Source organism: Paroedura picta, chromosome 7, assembly GCF_049243985.1.
Source record: "Paroedura picta isolate Pp20150507F chromosome 7, Ppicta_v3.0, whole genome shotgun sequence".
NCBI lineage: Eukaryota > Metazoa > Chordata > Lepidosauria > Squamata > Gekkonidae > Paroedura > Paroedura picta.
This window is the reverse complement of record NC_135375.1, coordinates 77,080,809-77,102,070: the sequence shown is the minus strand read 5'-3', so window position 1 is coordinate 77,102,070 and position 21,262 is coordinate 77,080,809. Positions and strand designations below refer to the sequence as shown.

The 21,262-nt window shown below is 41.6% G+C and overlaps 1 long non-coding RNA gene across 1 annotated transcript in view; it reads left to right on the top strand.

The window, feature by feature from the left end:
* LOC143841923 (uncharacterized) overlaps positions 1-21,262 on the top strand; it is a 123,192-nt gene that overhangs the window by 82,164 nt on the left and 19,766 nt on the right. The window lies entirely within an intron of this gene.

The following is a 21,262-nucleotide window of genomic DNA, read 5'->3' as shown; positions in this document are numbered from 1 at the left end:
GCATGGGAAGAGGTTTTATTTGTTTTAATGAAAATAGTCATGAATTTTGTTAGCTGGTTATTCTGTTTTGCTTGTTCTTTTTCTGCTAGACATAGGGAAAGAGTTTTGTTGGCATATACTGGCATATAAATATAAATATACTGGCATATAAATACTGGCACTGTGGAGTGAAAATAATATGGTAAACATTATACTTGGTCCCTTCCCTGGTCTTGTGTCAGATGTTGCTGGTCTTAGCTTTAAAAAAAGGATGGGGGGGTTGCTTTCTTGCTTTCTTGCCAGCTCTGAATGAGCTGAGCGAAGCGTTTTGGCACATTCCTCGGCAGGCGCAGGTGCAACCCTCCAAGCAGGCTGGACAGCTCCAGAAGGAGTCAGCTGGGCGCTGGAAACGGGTGTGCACATGCATGCGCACAACAATCGAGGCAGCGTGGAGGCAGCCATTGCCTTGGCTCCACCACTTTTGCCCACCTCTGCCAGCCGCCAGTCACCACCTCCACCTGTCTCAGCCACCACCACCCACCTCCATATGCCACCGCCTTCCACTACCACCAAACACCTCCATATACTGATGTCTGCCACCGCGGCAGTGGCCAACCTGGTGACCCCGGCGAAGGGGCCAGATGACCCCAAATGGGGTCCTGACCCCAAGGTTGAGAATCACTGTTCTAGCACATATTCTATATACTGGTGCACAGGTGCACAGGTGGGAGAAGCTTTTGAGAATGGCAAGTACTGAGAATAGCATGAACTGGGAAAATATGATTCATGTCAGTTTGTAGTTAGTGGCTGAATCACGAACCAAACCAAGAACTGAATAGAACTGCAATGAACCAAACTTGCAACCCGCCCCCTAAAAAAACAACAACAGGTGAGCAGCAGGGAATGCCCTGTCCTTCACTGCTCAACTGCTTTTGCAGCTTTAACAGGGAACAGAAAACAAGAGTTTAAAGAAACTTGGGGTCCTTTAAACTCCTTCTTTCTGCTCTATCCATGAACTGTTTTAAAAGCTTATGGAAGTTCTTGATAGTAGACCCATCATGAAATATAGTTCACAATGTATAAACAAATCAAAAATTGTGATGAATTTTGCTTCATGGTTCGGTTCATGCTAATTCATAACTACAAGGTTGTCCAGCTAAGGGCAGATGTGAAGATATAGTTCAAAGATGGAATGTATTTGTTGGAATGTAATAGATAATGTGTGAGAAACTTGTACTCATTGCTTGCAATCTCACTTGTTTTGGTGAAGACATTTATTGAGCCAAATAACTGTTATCTAATAATTACCTATGCAGAACTGATGACTAAATTGTTCTGTTTTATTATGTTAGTCAGTTTAATTGTTGCATATTATTAATGAATGGAATGGAGGCAGAGATTCTCTAGTAGTATTTACACCAAACAAATTACACACTCTGTTGAGGCATACCTCTCACCAGGAAATTAATGATCTGATACAAAAAACCTAACTAGATACTTGAAGAGCCATCTTATCTATGTGACTTATCCACCTGTATGTGGCTTATCTGCATGTGTCTGACCAGACTAATCTAGAAAAGTCACACAGCATTGCCACTAGACAGAGATGTATGGGGATTTCTTTTGGGGAAGAGTTGCATAAGTTACATAAATACATTGTAGGGGAGGGGTAGAGGAGAAGCTGGTAAGTGCTATAGTTATATTACTCCCAGCAATAGACAATGTCTGCTTTGGTGCATTTTGACATTGTACACTGGAAAGGTAATGCACATTGATAGAGGCAAACTGAGGCAAAAAGGCTTACGACCAAAGTCCTAAAAGAGGATCATAAGGGTCTGAGATCTTGCAATGTTTTGCTTACTGACAGAGAGACTGCTAAATATCAACAAAAGGGAAACAAGCAGCTTCTTAAAATTTTGAGAAACCATACATTTAACCTATAAATACTTCCCCATAGTTGTTTCTCACAGTGATAAGTAGGGGTGTGCAATGCATTCAGCTATATCTTTGGTGAAAAATACCTAACCTGTATTTGGGGGTGTTTTAAAAGCTGAATACATATCGGAGAATTTGGAGGTATTCTGCATGGAGCCAAATAAAACAGTTTAAAAAACAACCAGTTTAGACAGCTTTATTATATTACAATCGTTGTTCTGCATTGAATATAGTCCGTTGAAAAACTACATTGCAATGCTCTCTGCATGAAACAATTCATAGCCCTGCCCCCTGTAGTTTTGCCAACTCCGCTTTGTTCTCTAATGCAGTCACTAATCTGCATAACTGAAGAGCTTCTCTGCACGGCTAATAGGCCATCTCAGGCAGGCAGGAGAGAAATGAATCGGTGAAAAGCATCTTCCAGAAACAACGCTTATAAGACGCTTAAAGCACCGAAGAGACAGTTCACCATGCAGAGCAAAATCAGTTTTGCGGAGTATATTAACTCTTCTATGCAGAGATCAGAAAAACAATGATGTATTTAGTGAGTTTTCATTAGCTTATCCATCATGCAGAAGAGGCTGTGGACAGCTACTAGTACAGCTGATCCAAAATAAAGCTGAATTTTTCAGTGTTTTCTGGTATTTTGGCCATACCAAAAAGCTGGAGAGATTTAAAAGTTTACAGACTTAATGTTCAATTCTTTTTCCCACCTTCTGCTCAACTGGAGGGAGGGGGAAAGGCACCTCTGCAGACCAATAGCAAAAGCAAATGGCATTGCCTTGCAGGTTTGCAACTTGCAAGGTTATTGGCTTCAGATGTGAAGTCCAACTAAGTAAATACCTTGCTTTCCCCCACAGAACAGAAGGGAGGAGGGAAGGAGCAGTGACAATATGGCAAATAGGATTTCAGGTTGGGGGGAAAATGCTTTTCAGCCAATCCCAGACATTTGTTCTTTTTTTGAAATTATGCTGTGCATGGGCAAAGAGCATGAAAGCAAGGGTCTGGCTGAGCTAGACTCTACTGCTAAAGGAGGTTTGGAGAGTTTGTACTGCCTTTGGTTTCAGCTGCTACTCTAAGCCTTACTCATGCTACCTGACAGACTCTGCTGTGGAGTTCAGATCGGATCCTGCCTGCCTGGCAAACTGGTTGGCCTGGATATATTTTTTAATTTCCTTATTTTACTTTTACTTGTTCTTTGGGCTTAGTATATGGTAGGTTGTGGGAGGGGGGAAGGGGAGTGAGGCCAAGGGACTCAGGACTTTTTTTGTTTCTCTTTGTTTTTATTCTTAGGTTTTGTGGCTTGCAATTTGGAAGGTTTTGTTACTTGTTTGCATCTGTGTGTGATCGAGGACAACTTCTTCGGATGCCCACAGAATTAGAATTCTGGTCCAATCTTTTTGAAATTTGATTATTTTGAGGAGAGACTACAGTAGCTATGTGGAAAAGCTTGGTGCCTCTACCTCAACCCCTTCCCCAGACCACTCAACATAACCTAGGATAGATTTGCAATTGATTTCAATGGTCTCCATAAGGTATAATGGACCTGGAGGGGGAATCAGAATTCCTAAATATTACCAAATATGAGCACTGGGATTTGGAATATTGGGAAATACTGATATTTTTGAATCCAATATACCTAACTTAGGGAAAGTGCATTTTTTCCTCTTGCATACTCCTAATGAATCACTAGTATTTGAATCACCAGTATAAGGCTTTGGGTTCACTGCTAAGGTTATGGTGAGAAAGTAGAACACAGTAGCTGCATACAAGCAAATGTTATGTACAAAAGAAAATTTATGTAAACGTTATGTTTAGCAAACAGTTCAGCAGCACTGGTCCCCAAACTGCTACAGTAGTTATGGTTTCAGGTCATGATTTAAATTCCTTTTTAATACTTACAGTTACAAACAAGCTTTCATTGTCTAGTTACCAGGTTTCAAATCTCTCACTCACTCACTCACTCACTCACTCACTCACTCACTCACTCACTCACACAAAGCTCCATTGTCACCTGCTTGCTATTCTCCAAGAGTAAGACTAAATGGTTACAGGTCTGCTCATCATCAGAGGAAAGCTTCATAACCAGATGTTCTGTCCTCTCCCAAAGGTAACCTACTCTGACACACTACCAGGCAGAACCATGCTTTAAATTTGCTGATCTCTTGCTGATGTCTGCTTCTTTGCTTCCTTTCAACATGCCATTCCAACCCTCTGAAAGGTGTGAAATGCTCTGGCTGCCTGGCTGTTTCACTTTTCAGGGGCAGGACAGACTCCTGTCCATCATACTCACATATAAAAGCAGCTCTGTGGGGCTATTTAGATTAGAACCAGGGCTGATTCTGCACTTACTTTGTTTATTCCGTTGTGGATCAATTTGAACGCGGGTCTTCCTCTCCCCCCTTCCCCATTGAAGCAGAAAAGTGTTCTGCACGTGGTTAGGGAAGCTCAGAAGAGGAGGGGGAGCCAAACACAGCATGAGCCTCTTTCTTTATTTTCTTGAAAGGGGGGGGGTGAGAGGATTGGAGACAGCAGAGGAGGGAGAAGAAAAGAAACAAGAGGAAAATTTCTACTGAAAGAAATTCAGGCTTCTGGAGCCTCTGCTGAGAAAAGTTAGGGTTTCCCCTTTAAGGCAAGCTTGCAGCCTGGGAACAAGGAACTGAAGCTTGGCCAATCAGGGCTTCTCTACCACGGAGCTCAGCAGTGAGTTTGGAACACACAGAGCTCTGCGTGCTTTCTCATGGTTTCGCATACAGATTTTTCAAATATTGAGGGCTATATCCGCTCTAGGATATTGTAGGGAATGGGTAGAGTCCGGATCAATAACGTTTGTTGCAAGGGAAAAATTTAAATCAAACAAAATCAAAATGAAAATCACATTCAGTGGAGATGGCAAGGACTGAATCGACCTGGGATTGGAATAAAAACTCTGTCCAGTTTCAGCCAAGGTCTCTAGAAAGGAAAGGCAGGGGCCTTGATCCCACTGTGTTCTTCAGGAGAAAACTCCCTATTGTTACTGTTCTGATTCAGAAATCTTCAAACATAAATACTTATTTAGTATTTTCTTATAGGAGAATTTAAACATTGTTGTTTTTGTTAAATTCCACTTCAAAATTCCCATGAATCAAACAAAGTAGATTTTACATTATCTATTTCTCTATCTATCATTCATTTAGAATTATTACCTGCCACTCCCAGAACCGGCTCGTGGCGAGGTACAATTTGTCTATATAAAACCCCATTAAAACACTCTAGGATTTAAAACCATACAATAGAGTAAAAAAAAGACAAAAAGACATGGCAGTATTCAATCTCCTAGCCGCCCCCCCCCCCAAATAACATCTAATAGAGGAGTGGAAAGAGGGAACACAGATGACAAAATGTTGACATCGTTTACACCTCTTAGCACCGGGGGGCCCACAAGATCTTCTCGCCACATGGGCCTCAACCATAAATCTGGTGGAAGACCTCTGTTTTGCAGGCCCTGCAGAACGCTGAAAGCTCCCGCAGGGCCCACAACTCCTCTGAGAGCTCATTCCACCAGGTGGGGGTCAGGACCAAAAGGTCCCTGGCCCTGGTTGAGACCAGGCATGCTTCCCTGGGGCCAGGGATGACCAGCAAGTTGGTACCCACAGAGCGTAAAGCTCTGTGGGGGGTATAGGGCAAAAGGCAGTCCCTGCAATATGTGGGTCCCAGACCATGAAGGGCCTTAAAGGTCAAAAACAGAACCTTGAACCAGATCCTGGAATCAACTGGCAGCCAATGCAGCTGCCTCAGCACAGGCTGGACATGGGCCCTCCAAGATGTCCCTGAATTTTGAACCAGCTGCAATTTCCAGATCCACATAATGTGAGTTACAGAAATCTATTCCGGAGGTGACTGTCACATGGATCAGGTGTTCAGGGATTGGTAGGGCACTAGTAGCTGTGCCTGGCAAAGGTGGAAAAATGCCTGGCAAACTATCTTCTTGACCTGTGCCTCTGAAGTTAGTGAGGCATCAATGACCACTCCCAAGTTCCTGGCCTGGGGCGTGGCCATAAGTTGTGTCCATGCCAGGATGCGCAAATGCGCTTCCTGGCCCATCCCTATATGTCCCAGCCACAGGACCTTTGTCTTGGAGAACTTTTAAACTTTCCTGCCTGTTAATGTGACCATGTTCTTTCACCCATTTAACTGCTGTTATTTCTGGGTGTTATGGGCAGGGGAGGCTAAGAATAATTTCTTCTTACAATATATTTCCTCCAAAACATAAATAAGTCACTTTAATTTAGATATGCCATCTGAAACATTCGGAATTACTGAAAATTTTAAAGAGGAAATAACTTCAGGGGGAGGCATGACACTCACTTGTCACATGTAAGCTTTTAAAATGGTAAGACTTTTAAATATGACCGTAAAAAGTAATGAAGCCAGAAATGTCATAGACATGACAGGAGAGAAGGACAGGTACATATTTCAGTCTTTAACAAGGGTCTCTGCCCAGTGATACATCGCCCAGGCTTCTAATTACCACCATTGTTCATTACTGACATTCAGTGAATAAATCTACCCACCTCTGACATGCCAATCTCTATTACTTTGTGGTGGCAGCTACAGAACAGATAGAAGAAATCCTGACAGGAAATGTTTTTTCTCCTCCTCATTGCTTTAAACTACTGTCTGATTTTTATTTTTATCAAGAAGTATTTATTTCTACAATGCTTATTGCAAATAGTGACCATTCATTTCAACTAATACAGGACTTGCCCTCAGGCAAGTAAGAAGTTTAAGTCAGAGGAGCTACTTAGGGGAATGGGTGTGCTTAAAGATCAACTAAAGATTGGGCATGGACAGATGTGTTTCAGGGGAAGGCCAAGCCTGCACACCAGCCTCCCCATTTGAGGAAGCCTCCATAAGAGCCAGGGCAGATGGAGGTGGACTTTTGATAGCTGACTTGCATTTCCAGGTAGTGGGGGAACCCAGCAGAAGTTAAAGCCCAATGGGTTTCCAACAATCTGCCACCTCCTGTGGACTCAGCAGGCTATGGAAGGTGGGGGGGGGGATCCAGGCAAGCTCACCATTTGAGCCCTACAGAATTAGCCTGCTGACATAATGGGGCTAGTTTGCAGGCTGCTGGCCACAAGAGGACAGGCCCCTTTCCCCATACTGTACCACATTTTGTTATATCAGTAAACTGTGGCCACGTTTACACCAAAAGAATATTGTTGCCTGTGTCCTAACTGAGGCACAGAACAATGTCTCCTTGTCAAGTAAGAGGAGCTACATAGGGGAATGGGAATGATTAAAGAGCAACTTGAGAATGGGAAAGTGAATAATAAAAGGGTATTTTTTAACAGGAGGTAGAGTCACAATATTTAGGGACAGCAAAGGAGGAGGATGTCATTCTTGTCTTCACAAAGGATGTACAAGTACTAGAGGAACAAAGAGGGAGAAAAGTGTGGGTAGACAAGTGGGAGCAAAAGAAGGAAAACATCTGAAAGTTAATAGAAATGTAAACCACAAGAAAGGGAAGGAAGGAGACATCTTATCTTAGGCTGCATATTTTCTTTCCATTTACAGAACAGGGAGAACAATTTTATTCAACACTGAGTGAAGACACAAAGCCAATTAATACAGATTTTTAAAGACTGAGAAAAAATGTGCATTAGAAAGTGTCAGCCTTTTATAGTGCCTACAATAACATTTGGTTATACAACCCACAGCACCCAAAGACCACTAGAAGTGGATGGATTGGGAAGTTCAATCAGTCCTGGAGAAGGTTGCCGGGTATTGCCTTGTAGATCACAGAATTATGCGAAGTTCTCATGTCTGACCTTGACCACGTGACATTTTTATTTAAACAAAGGATAAGGATATTTTGGGAAGTAACTTTTGAGAACCCACAAGCAAAAGGTTACTTGAAGTTTAAAAGAGAGCCATTGCTTTAGTCATTGATCATTTGTCAGTTACAATCTTGATTAAAATAGAAGAAAAACAATTTACAGCCATTGAAGGAGTGGAATATATTTAACTGAGTATTATTCGATATGCAGAAAATAAGTTGGACAGTCCTGAGAATTTTTGTAGCCAAGAGCTGCCTGGATTTGAAGGTTCAGGCATCAGCTGTGGACAAACAACTTCCTCCTCCACCCATCTCACAAAGCAGGCCACAAAGCAGCAAAAATACATCAGTCCATTAACTTATCCCAGTTTCCTCACTCCAGCTGTCATCTTCACTGCATGCATTTCATAAAGTGCAGCTTTAAGTGATCCTGAACCTATGGCTACACCAGTAAAGAAGCCTCCATGAAACACTGAGCCTGAGGGACCATTTATATGATAAAAGCCACTGAGGAAGAAAACAACTTTGAAAACAGGCTATTGAAAAAAGAAAACTGTTTGTGTTTATCCGGAACCTGTTTTGGTTTATGTTTGCACGTCATAGATATGAAAGCAATATCTACAAAATAAATTGGAATAATTATAACCAAAAATATTACAATTTTGTACCAGCCAATTGGTTAAATTTTCCTTTGAAGGGAGGCATCTTGACCAAGCACATTCAATGATAACTGAAAGTAAGCCTAAGTAAGCCTAAATGGTTGACGACCTTATTTGTGGCATCTTCAGACTTGCTCTTTACCCTTCCTATATAACCAAGTGGCTCGTACTAATACTTTATTACATTGGTCTTTCTCCCTCTGCTATCCCACTCCTTCCTTTACAGAATATTAGCGGTGAGTTTGTGTATTTATTTATCTTATTTATTGTCCACCTTTCTTGCTTCAACTCACTGTTTTCTAATTGAACAATTCTGAGAAGGCTGTATTTTGTTTAGACAGTGATAGTGTCACAGCGTGCCATACTGATCAAGAATAAAATATAGTTCATATAGCTTTAGTATCCCATGCTTTAAACTACATGCAAACGTGTTTCAAAAGTAGGCCAAAGAACTTAAAGTCAGCTTTTCTTGACGGGTTGCTGATACAGACGATGCAGTCATTCCCTGTGTCATGAACATTTGAGAACAGAGGATGAGCATTTTTCTACCTATGATACTTCACTGCCATAAATTAACCCAAATGAATAATTAATTATACCTTATTACCTCATTAACTTAATTATAACATTAATATTCATTAACTCCAATTTTTGGAGCTGTATTAACATTTCGATGATGCTCCAATAGTTTCATTATCATCTCTTACTTGTACTGTATCTTCCTAGTCTTTACAGAGATAGGAATTATTTATTAATTTATATTAATTTAAAGGTAAACGTAAAGGTTTCCCCTGTGCAAGCTCTGGGTCATGTCTGACCCTTGGAATGATGCCCTCCAGCGTTTTCATGGCAGACTCGATATGGGGTGGCTTGCTAGTGCCTTCCCCAGTCATTACCGTCCCCCCCCCCCAGCAAGCTGGGTACTCATTTTACCGAGCTCGGAAGGATGGGAGGCTGAGTTGACCTCGAGCTGGCTGCTGGGATCAAACTCCCAGCCTCATGGGCAGAGCTGCATGTCTGCTGCCTTACCACTCGGCGCCACAAGAGGCTCTTAATATATTAATTTATATATTTTAAATAATTGTTTTAGCTCCCCATTGATATCTATGCCACAAAGCCTTGCTACTACATCTTTTCCAAGCCAAAGTAGTTTCGTAGATATGTTTTGACAAACACCTTTTACACTAAAGAAACTTATGAACCTATTTCAGTAGTTTTCAGCACAAGGTAAAATTTATCCTACATCTATACAATGATGGGTCTGATTTCCAGGTGGATGTCAGGAATCAGGAAAGAGAGCAAATCACTTCTGATGGAAGAGGTGATGAGTCACTTGTCTCTGTTATAGTCATACCTGTTTTGTGGCTGTCACTCACCATTATGGAATGGTGCAACAGGGGGAAAATAGTCTTCATGTTTTTTCATTAGAAATTTTGATTGCTCCATCTATCTATAAAATCACTGAAGAATCTTGTACTCCTAACCATCACAGTGAACACAAATATAGGCACATTGGTAATGGTTTTGCAGGCCACAAACATGGAAATCTTAAATTAAGGTTCACATGCCTCCAGTATAATTCTAAGAATGCTTTCCTGGGAGAAAGCCTCATTGAGTATGTCTGCTTAGTATTCTAGGCCTGTTTTGCATTTCTCTTAATTTCTGAGTCATGTAAGCACTAAAAGCATTCTATAATCTCACATGCTACACTTGCAGCTTAGCCTCTATGCACCTTCGTCTTTCAGCTCCAATCACTGTAGGGTTTCTCGATCCTATAAAGTATTAATTATGTTTTTATTCCAGCTTTTCATACAAAAACAATGTCCCAAATCAGGTCATTCCAGTCAAAATTCAATTCACAATATCATGGGTAGAATGTGCCCATAAATAAAAATAAGAAATACATTCAGATTTCAGCCTTACAAACTAAAACGAAGTACGCACAAGGAAATGGGAATGAAGGGGGGAAAGATAGTGAAAGAAGACCCATTCAGTAGTACCAGAACAACAGCAGAAATTTGCTCACAAACATTAATGACCATCTAGTGTGGACTGATGGCTCATTACTAAAGTTCTGTTATACCTCCTCATATGAGAAGTTAGGCAGGAGAAAAAAGAAGCTTGCCTGAGACTTCCATATGGAGATCTCTGGATCCTTCTCTCTGCCCTAGGCATCAAAGGGCCAGAGCCTACCTCATAGATAGAAAATGGTAAGCAGGTTCCTGAACTCCTGTGAAGCTTAGCTGCCGAAGCAACCATTTCCTCCACCCCACTACCTTTTTAATGTTAAAGCAGCAATTCAATAGTTTCATACTGATATAACAGTACAGCAATATGTGTGTCATATTCCCAATTTTCATTGGAAAACAAATAAATTACTCTCTAGCACCTTTCATTGCTGAGATAGGAAGGCTATCAATGCAATGGAAGGACCTAGAGACACACTGTTTTAAAAATGAAGGATGGGAATATATAAAGCACTAGAATTTAAGCCTGCTGTAGGCAAAATACACGGGCACTAGTGCGCAGTGGGTGGGTGCGGGAAGCCCCCCTGGCCTCCCCTGCCTGCCCACCCTCTGAGCCCCCAGCTTCAGTGCAGGGCTCAGAGTAGGCCCAGTGTGTCTGGGACGCGGCAGGCCTGCCCCGCCCCCCTCCCCCTTCACTCCGTGGCTTCAGCACGGAGTTCAGAGCAGGTCTGCCTCACCTGGGACAGAGTGGTCCTGCTCCAAGCCCTGCACTGAAGCCTGCCCCGCCCGCCCCACCTGCCCCCTCCTCCCTGAGCTCCCGGCTTCAGTGCGGGGCTGTCGTATCTGGGACGCGGTGGGCCTGCTCCAAGGCCTGCGCTGAAGCCTCCCCTGGCAGGCCCCCTCCGCGCTGAGTCGCGCTGCACGGCTCTTGATTGGCCCCTTGGCCTCGGACTGACATTTGGAGGGGCCACTTTGGGTTTCTATCCCAACTCACCCTGCCTCTTTCTCCGCCCACTTTCCCCTTACCCTTTTATTTATACTGCTTCCGCGGAGCGATTTACAGATGGTTTACTGTTATAGAAAACTATTCATTAACTAATTAGAACAAAATTTAGTTTTTATACCCCACTTTTCAGTGTCCAAAGGAGTCTAAAAGTGGCTTACAACTGCCTTCCTTTCCTCTCCCTACAACAGGCACCCTGTGAGATAGGTGAGGCTGAGTGAGCTCTGATAGGACTGCTTAATCAGAACAGCACAATGGACCAAGTTCATCCAAGAGGCTGCACATGGAGGAGTGTAGAATCAAACCCAGATCACCAGATCAGAAGCCACTGCTCTTAATCACTACATCATGGTGGCAAACCTCAAAGGAGATCAGGAGCCTGTAAATCCACCTACCATTTTCCAGATGGAGGGGGAGGGATCCTCTGCTGGAATTCCAGGAATGTTTTGGGCCTGTGGAGATCCAAAACAGCTAATTTGGGGTACCATTTTAATTTGTATGTACTCAAATGCACATGGCTAAGTAAAACTATTTCTAAAACAGAACAAAGCAGAGCAGCCAAGGAGGACTAGAGGAAGACCATTTCCACAAAAGGAATTTGATCCTGTCTAGCCTCTCATTGTGGGTTTTAATGCTGCTTTCTCATGACATTGGCAGCAACCCATGGCTGTGCAGGGATTGGTGTGAGTTTTTATCTTCTTCGCCCTGCGATGAGGGAAAGTGGTAGAATCTGCTTACCCTTTTTTGTCATGGTGTACAACAAGGCAAAAAACAGGGCAAGCCTGTCTGGAAGAAGAAACATGCAACAGTCTCTGTAGTGTTTTGCCTACTCTCACACCCGCCCTCCCCCCTCCATTTCTGGATCACAATTTTTTTTAAAAAAATGGCACGATCTGCATTGCGACGGGAATGCAAACTAATGTGCCCGTGTGTCTGTTGAAATAAAATGTACCATCATGTTCTCTTCAAAATGCACAGTTATATATTGGGAGGAGCCAGCAACCCTATCTAAAATACAGTCACATTTTTGTTTTCTGGTGAGAGGTCATGAACAGGGAAAGGGAGGTGCATGTCATGAAGCAGATCTCTCCCTATTAGCATGGCATCCATGTTCTGTATTTTATTTTGTATTGTGAGTAGCAAAGCAGAAATTTCTTTTTTAAAATAAATTAGGGACTGGGGGGGGTGATGTTTGAGTCCCCAAAACTACCACTGAGAGGGGATTGGTGGCTTACATTGATTGAGAACCTGAGGAACCTGCAGAGTGTCCATGCTTCCAGCTTCTCAGCCACCTCATTGGGAAGGGAAGATCTGCAGGGAATATGGCGGGATAGCGTGGGAGGGGTCTCCCTCCAGGAAGCAGCCAAACACACAGTTTACAATTGTGTTTTTACAAGCAAGAGGCGGTGCATGGTGTCCACCTCCATGTGGAAATGGTCAAAAAGAATTCTCATGTCCTGACGCACCAAGAAGTCTAGCTGTCTCATCTTGTTATAATAACTTATTTATAGGCCACCCTTCCCTGCTTGGAAAGGAACACCTGGCACAACATCTACAGGCTTTATTAGGAATCCAGACACTTTCAATATAAGTCTTTATTTGACTTGAAAGTGTAGTAAGTGTTTTCTTGCACTTGCAACAACAAAGCACATGTTGTGTCTCCCCAAAAAGCAAAGGGTTAAAATGATGGACTCTGTTCTTAGATAGTCACCCCTCCCACTCAACTCTGTTAAGCATGACAGACTTTCTTCTCTTCTTTTCCTAATCTCTTTAGTCATACTGGGAGGATGTAATGAAGAAGAAAAAAATCCAGAATGTTTAGTGAGGCTTCTTCTCTTTTATCGTTTTCTCAACACTTCTTTATCTTAATTTTCCTTTCTTTTTTTCAATTGATGATTTGTTTGTGGGTGACGCAGAAGAAATCTTTATGGTGGCAGTGAGGAATGGTGGTCTTTGAAAATTCTAGATCAGGTCTCCATAATTTAGCTCAAGAACAATCCTGCTGGTAGGAACTAAAAGCAAGCTCATCGCCTAGCTAGTAGCTAACAGTTAGGCTGCTCCACTCCTTACTGTGAGATTCTTGATCCTCAGTCTACGGGACAAAGTCAGGTGTTGCTTTCCCCTTTACTGCATTGTCAGGCCAACTGGCAAATGGAGCAGAATTTTGTCCCTGACACAAACAGGAATCTTCCTATACATAACACTTCTTTATATTTTTACTGCCAACTCAATAAATACATGCTGTAGTTGTGTCTTACTTCATTTCAGCTTGTAGCTCAGAACTGAACAAAATTAAACATCTGAAGCCAGATGAGATTTGCCATATAGTACCATTTAGGGGGGGAACAAAGAGATGCCAAAAACCCACTCAAAAAAGCCGCTGAACATTGTTCATGTGCCACTTTTTTATGTGTTCTGTTTTCACCTAGCTTGACTAAGCTGGACAATGTGGGCCTCTGTGTATCTTGACACTTTGACTCTTGTTGGTGATGCAAAGTGCTCTGAAACAGCAACAGCAGCATTGTATCAGCATCACCAAAATTACTTTCCTGTTTATTAGAACAGTTTACTTTTGATTCCTTAATGAAAGAGCCACATTTAGTATTCTCTTGGGTGCCCCGTGTTACACCAAAATCCTTTGCTTAAATTGCTCTGGCTCACACAGCAAGTAGTCAAGCAGAAAATAAAGTGTCACTTTCAACAAGGCTTCTTGGTTTGTGGGGGGATGTTATTAAATAATTCAAGCAAAAACAAATGTAGCGTTAATTAATGGGGCAGAGGAAATGGATTTAATGTGACAATATTTTCGAAGGGCTATTAAAATAAGCTTGAAGATCTACTCAGCTCTGTCCTTAGTGGAAGTTATGCATTGTGTAATGTAGCATAACTATCCTTGTGACTTGACACTATTATGGATTGGAGATTAGAATGTTAAATGTAAGTGTTATTAAGTCTAGCTGAAAGCCACAGAACAAAATTGAAAGGGAAGCTAATTCATTTTGTGTTTAACATCAATATATGCCCTTCTATTTGTGCCATAAAACTTCTCTATAAACTATGAAAAATTTAACAAATATCAAGCAAGACAATTCAAAAGGCAATTCTTGTAATGTGCTTCCCCATTATGAACTGATTTTCACATATCTTGAAAAATAACAGGGTAATCAAAATTTGGTCACCCTCTCTGGGAGAAAAGTGGGGCTATATCAGTGTATGTATTGTGTTTTTGTCTGCCTTCTACTTCCATAAGCACTAGTTCAACCTTTCAGATATTGCTTGGTAATTTGACTCTTCTTTCAAAGGCTTAGATTCTTTCTATCCATTTTATCAGGAAAAAACCCTGAGAGACCTAATATTTATTCCCCGCCCCCTGCTTATTTTGCATATTTCTAGACACTTAAAAAACACTCAAGAGGTATTTCTGAAGTGGCTAATCAGAAGAGTGGGGGAAAGCAATTACATATGTTGATTTTGATGTTTTATCAATAAAATATGTGTAGAAGTTTGACACAAGCCCTTTCCTTACCCAAACTCATCTCGCTTCCATTTCCCTAGCACATATGCCATTGACTGCAGAAAAGGAGAAGGGATTGTGAGAATGGTTTTCCCAAGATAAGAACAGAAGACTTCTCCAGAGCTGCTCAGAAAGACAGTTCCACTGGGAAAGAAAAGCACATGAAGCTCTTATATGCTGAGTAGACCTTTGGTCTATCAAGCCCAGTACTGTCTGTTCTGGTTGGCAGCAGCCCTCCAGGCTCTCACACAGAGGAGTTTCACAGTAGCTGGGATACCTGAATTGAGCCTGAATTATTCGGCATGCAAATCATGTATTCTTTCATTGAGTCTCAACTTTTTCTTCTTTGCTAAGCAGAAGTGATCATGGGGAAAACAGTGCAACTGACTCTGGACAGGATTGCTGTGTCATTACATAGCTTCAATCAACTGCTTGCGTGGCTTGCTCTGAGAATTGGCCCTGTTTGTCATTTCCCAGGCTACTATGACCACTAATTATCTTTTGTAAATCATTTTTGCTGCATACACTTTACATCTGGAAACAGTGGTAGAGCATTTAATGGGTTGTGTTAATGCCCACTGCATACTGATAAAAACTGGATGATTAAATAAACAGGTTGTAGCTATAAACCATGGGTTTATGACAGTGTACTGTTCTGTAGTTCTGCATTGTTAGTTCTGCATCGTCAGTTTAAAGATGAAGCTTAACAGAAGACTAGAACTCAGAATGAGGTGATATAATTTATTCTGCATTTTTGGGAACTGAAAGAAACAGTTATAGTTTAACAAAAGTGTATTTAATGCATTTTGCTCAGCCATTAAAGAAAACATACTTTATATGTGAAAGAGTCATATTTCCTCATCTTTATGTAGTGTGTACATTATTGAGCCATTTTAGCTATCATATTTCTCTGGGCAGTGATGTCTTTATTATCATTTCATGTGTCAGTGTCTGGGTAAGCATATTTCCTCTTGCAGTGTCAATTAGAAAGGTAGCCTGCAGGTGACTATAAACCAATCCATCCGAAGAGGTTGGTGGTGAGAACTGGGTGACTGTGTGATGAGCTTCCCTACTGTTTAGTATTTAATGCCATGGAAGAAAAGAAAAACAGGGATCAGAAAAGAAGCAGAAACTGAATCATTCCTAGACAAATACACACACACACACACACATACATCCAATGAAAGAGAGCTTGGCTAGGAATTACTTCAACTGAAGCTGAAAGCTGAAGGCCTCCCCAGGAGCAGATTTTCTCATGACTAAGTTCCCAGAGGTACAGCATATTCTCTTTCACTCCCCTTCCAAAACTGGCCTTCCCAATGATTTGTGTGTGTGTCTTTGCAATGGGTGCAAACTCTTAAGAAGAGGTAGCAGTCAAGGGGAGGAAGGACTATCTTGCTGTTGGGACAGAATGCAGCTGGAAATGTTAATTCAGATGTGCTTCCAAAGAACCTAACTGATTGTAGTACAGTCTGGATGAACAGCATCCACATTCAGATTTCCCTCTGGATTCCATCCCTGGGAACTGTTGGGTTTGAAAGTTATCTGATGAGATAAGCATCCGATCTACATTCTGCTCACCTCTGGGTTAAGTTCTTGTGATGCAGCACTGGCAAGCAAGGAAACCAGCAATGCAGTTTATCAACTGTGTCGCCTGGGAAACCAGGAGGTGTTCTCTCTTTCCTCCCTTGTTGGGAGCAAAGAGTGGTCTTCCCATGTCCTCAAAGACTTCATTGCAAAGCCCAACTCCATTATATATTTAATTCTGTGGAATTAACTTTTTTCATTCATGAACTCTAATCAGCTGGGATCATGCTGCAAAGAAGCCCTTCAATGTGTTGTTAATGGTAATAAGCCACAGATCAGGAGAACAATGGAAAAGAACATATGAGGGAAAATGTAGAAGAAGTGGAAGGGGAGAAGATTTGCAAATTTTCACAAATCTAAAGATTGCAACTTTCATAGTATCTGTTTAAAAGTCATGAACATTTGGAGGAATACTATCTGGAATACTATCTGGAATATATTGACACCATTCAAATACTGCTTAATTATCCTGTCCCCATTACAACATGCATTTTTTACTTCCTGGGCTATTGCGTACACGTACCCAACTGCTGGCCTCACTATGATCCTGTATTGCTTTACATATTTCAATATGTTTAAATATTCCTAGAACTTCCAACATTTCTAAGTTAGTATGCTGAGGTAGAAAATCTCTTTGTGGTGAATCTCTGCATCTGTCTCCAATCTGTCCTGTCCAAGCACATGCAATCTCTTTTCATTACAGCATGTTGTTTCTCCCATCACCAGCAAAGAAAACAGGAGACTAATGCAGCCATCAATACTTCCCGAAGCAGGAAATACAAGAAGCCCACTTTCTAAAGGGCAGATAAAAACTGGTCAACAGTAATAATCATAGCACTTAAAGTCTGTTCAATTTTTTATTATTGCCTTTACCTTGTACCTGCTGTGTACCTGCTGTGTTCCTGCTGTGCAAGCTGGAGAACACATTAGTTACAGGCACTACTGAAGCCCAAAGTTCAGTTAACAACATATTTTAGTTACCAGGAGTGATCACTGGTGTTCAGCAGGAAGAGATAACTATCTGTGTAGCCACCAAGGAAGTCTAGCTATGAAAACACACTGTTAATGTTGACTCTAGTAGTAGTTCTAATATGAAAAGCCAGTCCAATGAAACTTTTGCCAGCCAATCAGACCCTGTTTCTCAAGTTTATATCTTCAGAATCTAGGTGTCAGGATGAGAATATAATCCATTTTTGGTACATATTATCAGTTGCTTTGGCTCTTTGCTCTGTAATATAGGTTTGTATGGTGTATGTCTGCCATGTTGTTTTATATGGAATTGTATGGTATTTATAATTCTGCACATATCATCTATAAACATCATTCGGTACCGACCAAAAAGAGACTACTCCATTTTTCTTCTTCACCCCTCTGAATTCCCAAAATTCTGTTCCTGGACATCTTGTGAACTTGATGAAATGTTCTGGGGTGGGGGAGCAGGGTTGCAGTGGAAAGTGAAAATAAGAAATTATTTCCTTCTTCCACTAACAGACCTGGCATTTCAGCCAGTGGAAGATATATCACAGGATGCGAAATGCTGATTTACTTTTTTTTTAAAGATATTTTTATTGATGTGGAACATATATTGTAGTATACCCCCTGAAACAGATGTGAATATGGATGTGACATCTGTAGTCCCACCCCAGGGAATGTACCAGAAGAGGCAAGGGGGTGGCTGGTGGAGGAGGACAACCTGCACAGCCTCCATGGGCCGGGATTGCTGTGCTGCCAGGGAGCTATTTGCGCAGCTTCTATGGACTGGGATGGCATGACAACAGGAACGGCCAGTGCCATCACTGCCTGAAAGGGCCAGGGCAGTTGTAGGGTGGCACAGTAGCAGGCTTGGCCAGTGCCGCTGCTGCCCGGGTTGGCCGGGGCAGTCATGGGGAGGGTCAGCAGTAGGCACAGCCTGCAGTACCTCGAGAGGTAAGGAGAGCGGGAGGTCAGGAAAAGGTGAGAGGGAGGAGAGAGTCTGGGTGTGTGTCTGAAGGAGGGAGAAGGGACCAGGGAGAAGGTCAGGGAAGCGAGTGGTGAGGGGGTGAGGGCAAGGGAGAATGGGGAAAAGGAGTTTGTGTCTGACTTTGTGTGTCTGGGAGATGGGGAGGGACCAAGGAGCCCAGAGCAGGAATGTGTTTGACATACCTTGTGAGAGTCAGGCTGTCACTAATTTATTTTAAATGAGAAAAAGATAAGCATACAAGAAAGATACAGGAAAGAAAATGATAACAAGTCATAACATTCAGAAATTATTATATATTGTAAAATATATTTAAAATACATGCAAAAAGAAAATATTTTCCCCATCTCCTTCCCTTCATAATCAGAGAGCCAGTTTGGTGTAGTGGTTAGGAGTGTGGACTTCTAATCTGGCGAGCCGGGTTTGATTCTGCGTCTCCCCCTCCCACATGCAGCCAGCTGGGTGACCTTGGGCTCACCATGGCACTGATAAAGCTGTTCTGACAGAGCAGTGATATCAGGGCTCTCTCAGCCTCACCCACCTCACAGAGTGTCTGTTGTGGGGAGAGGAAAGGGAAGGCAATTGTAAGCTGCTTTGAGCCTCCTTTGGGTAGAGAAAAGTGGCATATAAGAACCAACTCTTCTTCTCTTCTTAATAGTTCTTCAAATATTTTATAACTAACTTACTTTATGGCTATATGATTAATTTTTATCATAACTACTTTTTCCATATTAAACATCTTACCTCTGCATAATATCAATAAATCACATTTAAAATATTAATTATAACCATTAATATAAGGGGGAAAATTCACCATATATCATATACTGAGGAGGGAAAAAATTTAAATTAAAATTCTCATTATTCAACTTCCACTTCTTTATAAATTTATATTCTATTCTAAATTGTTTCTCATTCTAAATTTATCTTCTGCTTTCACACTAAACTCTCCAATTTTCCTCAAATTTTGATCTGTTTTTCAACTATGACATTAATTTCGCCATTACAGCATAATTGGTCAATTTATTTAATACTCTAATGCCAAACTATAATATTCTGGCTCAATGTTCCACTGAAACCAATTTCATGATGTTCAGATTCTCATAATTAGTCCTCCTCAGGTAAAGCCTCGGTCTCAGATGAGATCTCCATTGAACATCTGAAAAAATATTCTGAATACTGGGCCCTAGCACTAGGTAGTTTATTCACTCTTCTAGACCATGATGGCATAATACCAAAATCCTAATTAATGCCAATCCATAAAAAGGTAGATTCAATGATTAAAGTAATTATCCTATCAGTTTATCATAAAAATTATATTCTAAGCATCTGGATCATTTATTGAGTTGAATAAATAGGAACAGATATATTGGGAAATTGGATTTATAAAAGGGAAATTGACTGTGGACCACTGCTTTACTCTTGACACTTGAAGCACAAAAAGTACATTTGATTTGATTCCCAGAATATTATTCTGGGAAAACCTGAGGCCATTAGGAATAGAAAGTTGTTATTCTTCCTTTTAAGAAAGTTACATGTTGCCACAAGTCAAGTTAAGCTTATGTCTAATGATCAACTTGGGGAAGGCACTGGCAAACCACCCCGTATTGAGTCTGCCATGAAAACGCTAGAGGGCGTCACCCCAAGGGTCAGACATGACCCGGTGCTTGTACAGGGGATACCTTTACCTTTACCTTAATGATCAACTATTGCCTGATTTTCCAGCCTCAAAAGGGGTCCAACATGTCTGCACCCTGGCACCATATCTTTTCACTGGACTCTAAATTTGTTCTGCAGCTTCACACCAACATGGCTACCCACTTGAGCAGATGTTTCATGTTAGCCTGTATACTTCACCCCCCCCCCAAGTACTCTTGAGAAGATACCAACATGTTCCCTTTCAAGAGAGACTCTGTCCATGTGGTCTGAACACTCCTGATACTATTCATCACATAATCCTTGAGTGTACTCTTTTTGAAGATCTTCATTGTAAATTTTTACTAGACTTTAAGCATTCTGGGAATTATGTGAGCAATGAACTGATGATTAAATTCCCACTGAGGGACACTGTCCCTGGCACTACTTTTGCTATTTCCAAATTCTTGCAAAAGTTTCCAAGATCAAATCTAAAGTTACACAAATTGTTCCTTTTCATGTACATATCTTTATACATTTTACCTAGCACGATTATCTCACTGATTTTTATCAAGTTTGTGCACTTTTATCTGGCTAATTCTTATCAGCTGAGAGTACCTTATAATAGATATACCAACAAAGGTTTTAGCTAGTTTTAATATAGCTACTATTAGAAAAGAGCCTCTTGTGGCGCAGAGTGGTAAGGCAGCCGTCTGACAGCTTTGCCCATGAGGCTGGGAGTTCAATCCCAGCAGCCGGCTCAAGGTTGACTCAGCCTTCCATCCTTCCGAGGTCGGTAAAATGAGAACCCAGCTTGCTGGGGGGTAAACGGTAATGACTGGGGAAGGCACTGGCAAACCACCCCGTATTGAGTCTGCCAAGAAAACGCTAGAGGGCGTCATCCCAAGGGTCAGACATGACTCGGTGCTTGCACAGGGGATACCTTTACCTTTACCTTACTATTAGAAAGCATAAGTGGGCTTTGGTCTAGAAACACTGCCCTCTAGTGAAGGTGATTTTTACACAGCAGGTGGGTGAGTAGTTGCCTGGCAACAAGGCAAGAAAAGGAGCTGGACTCAAATAGAAAAAAGTAACTGAAATATTTTCTTATGAGAATGTAGAAAATTTATGTGAAAGAAGAACTTCTTTCTGTGGAGCAGTGAGAAGGGCAGTTGGCAGAACAGTGACCATATTCTGGTGTGAGC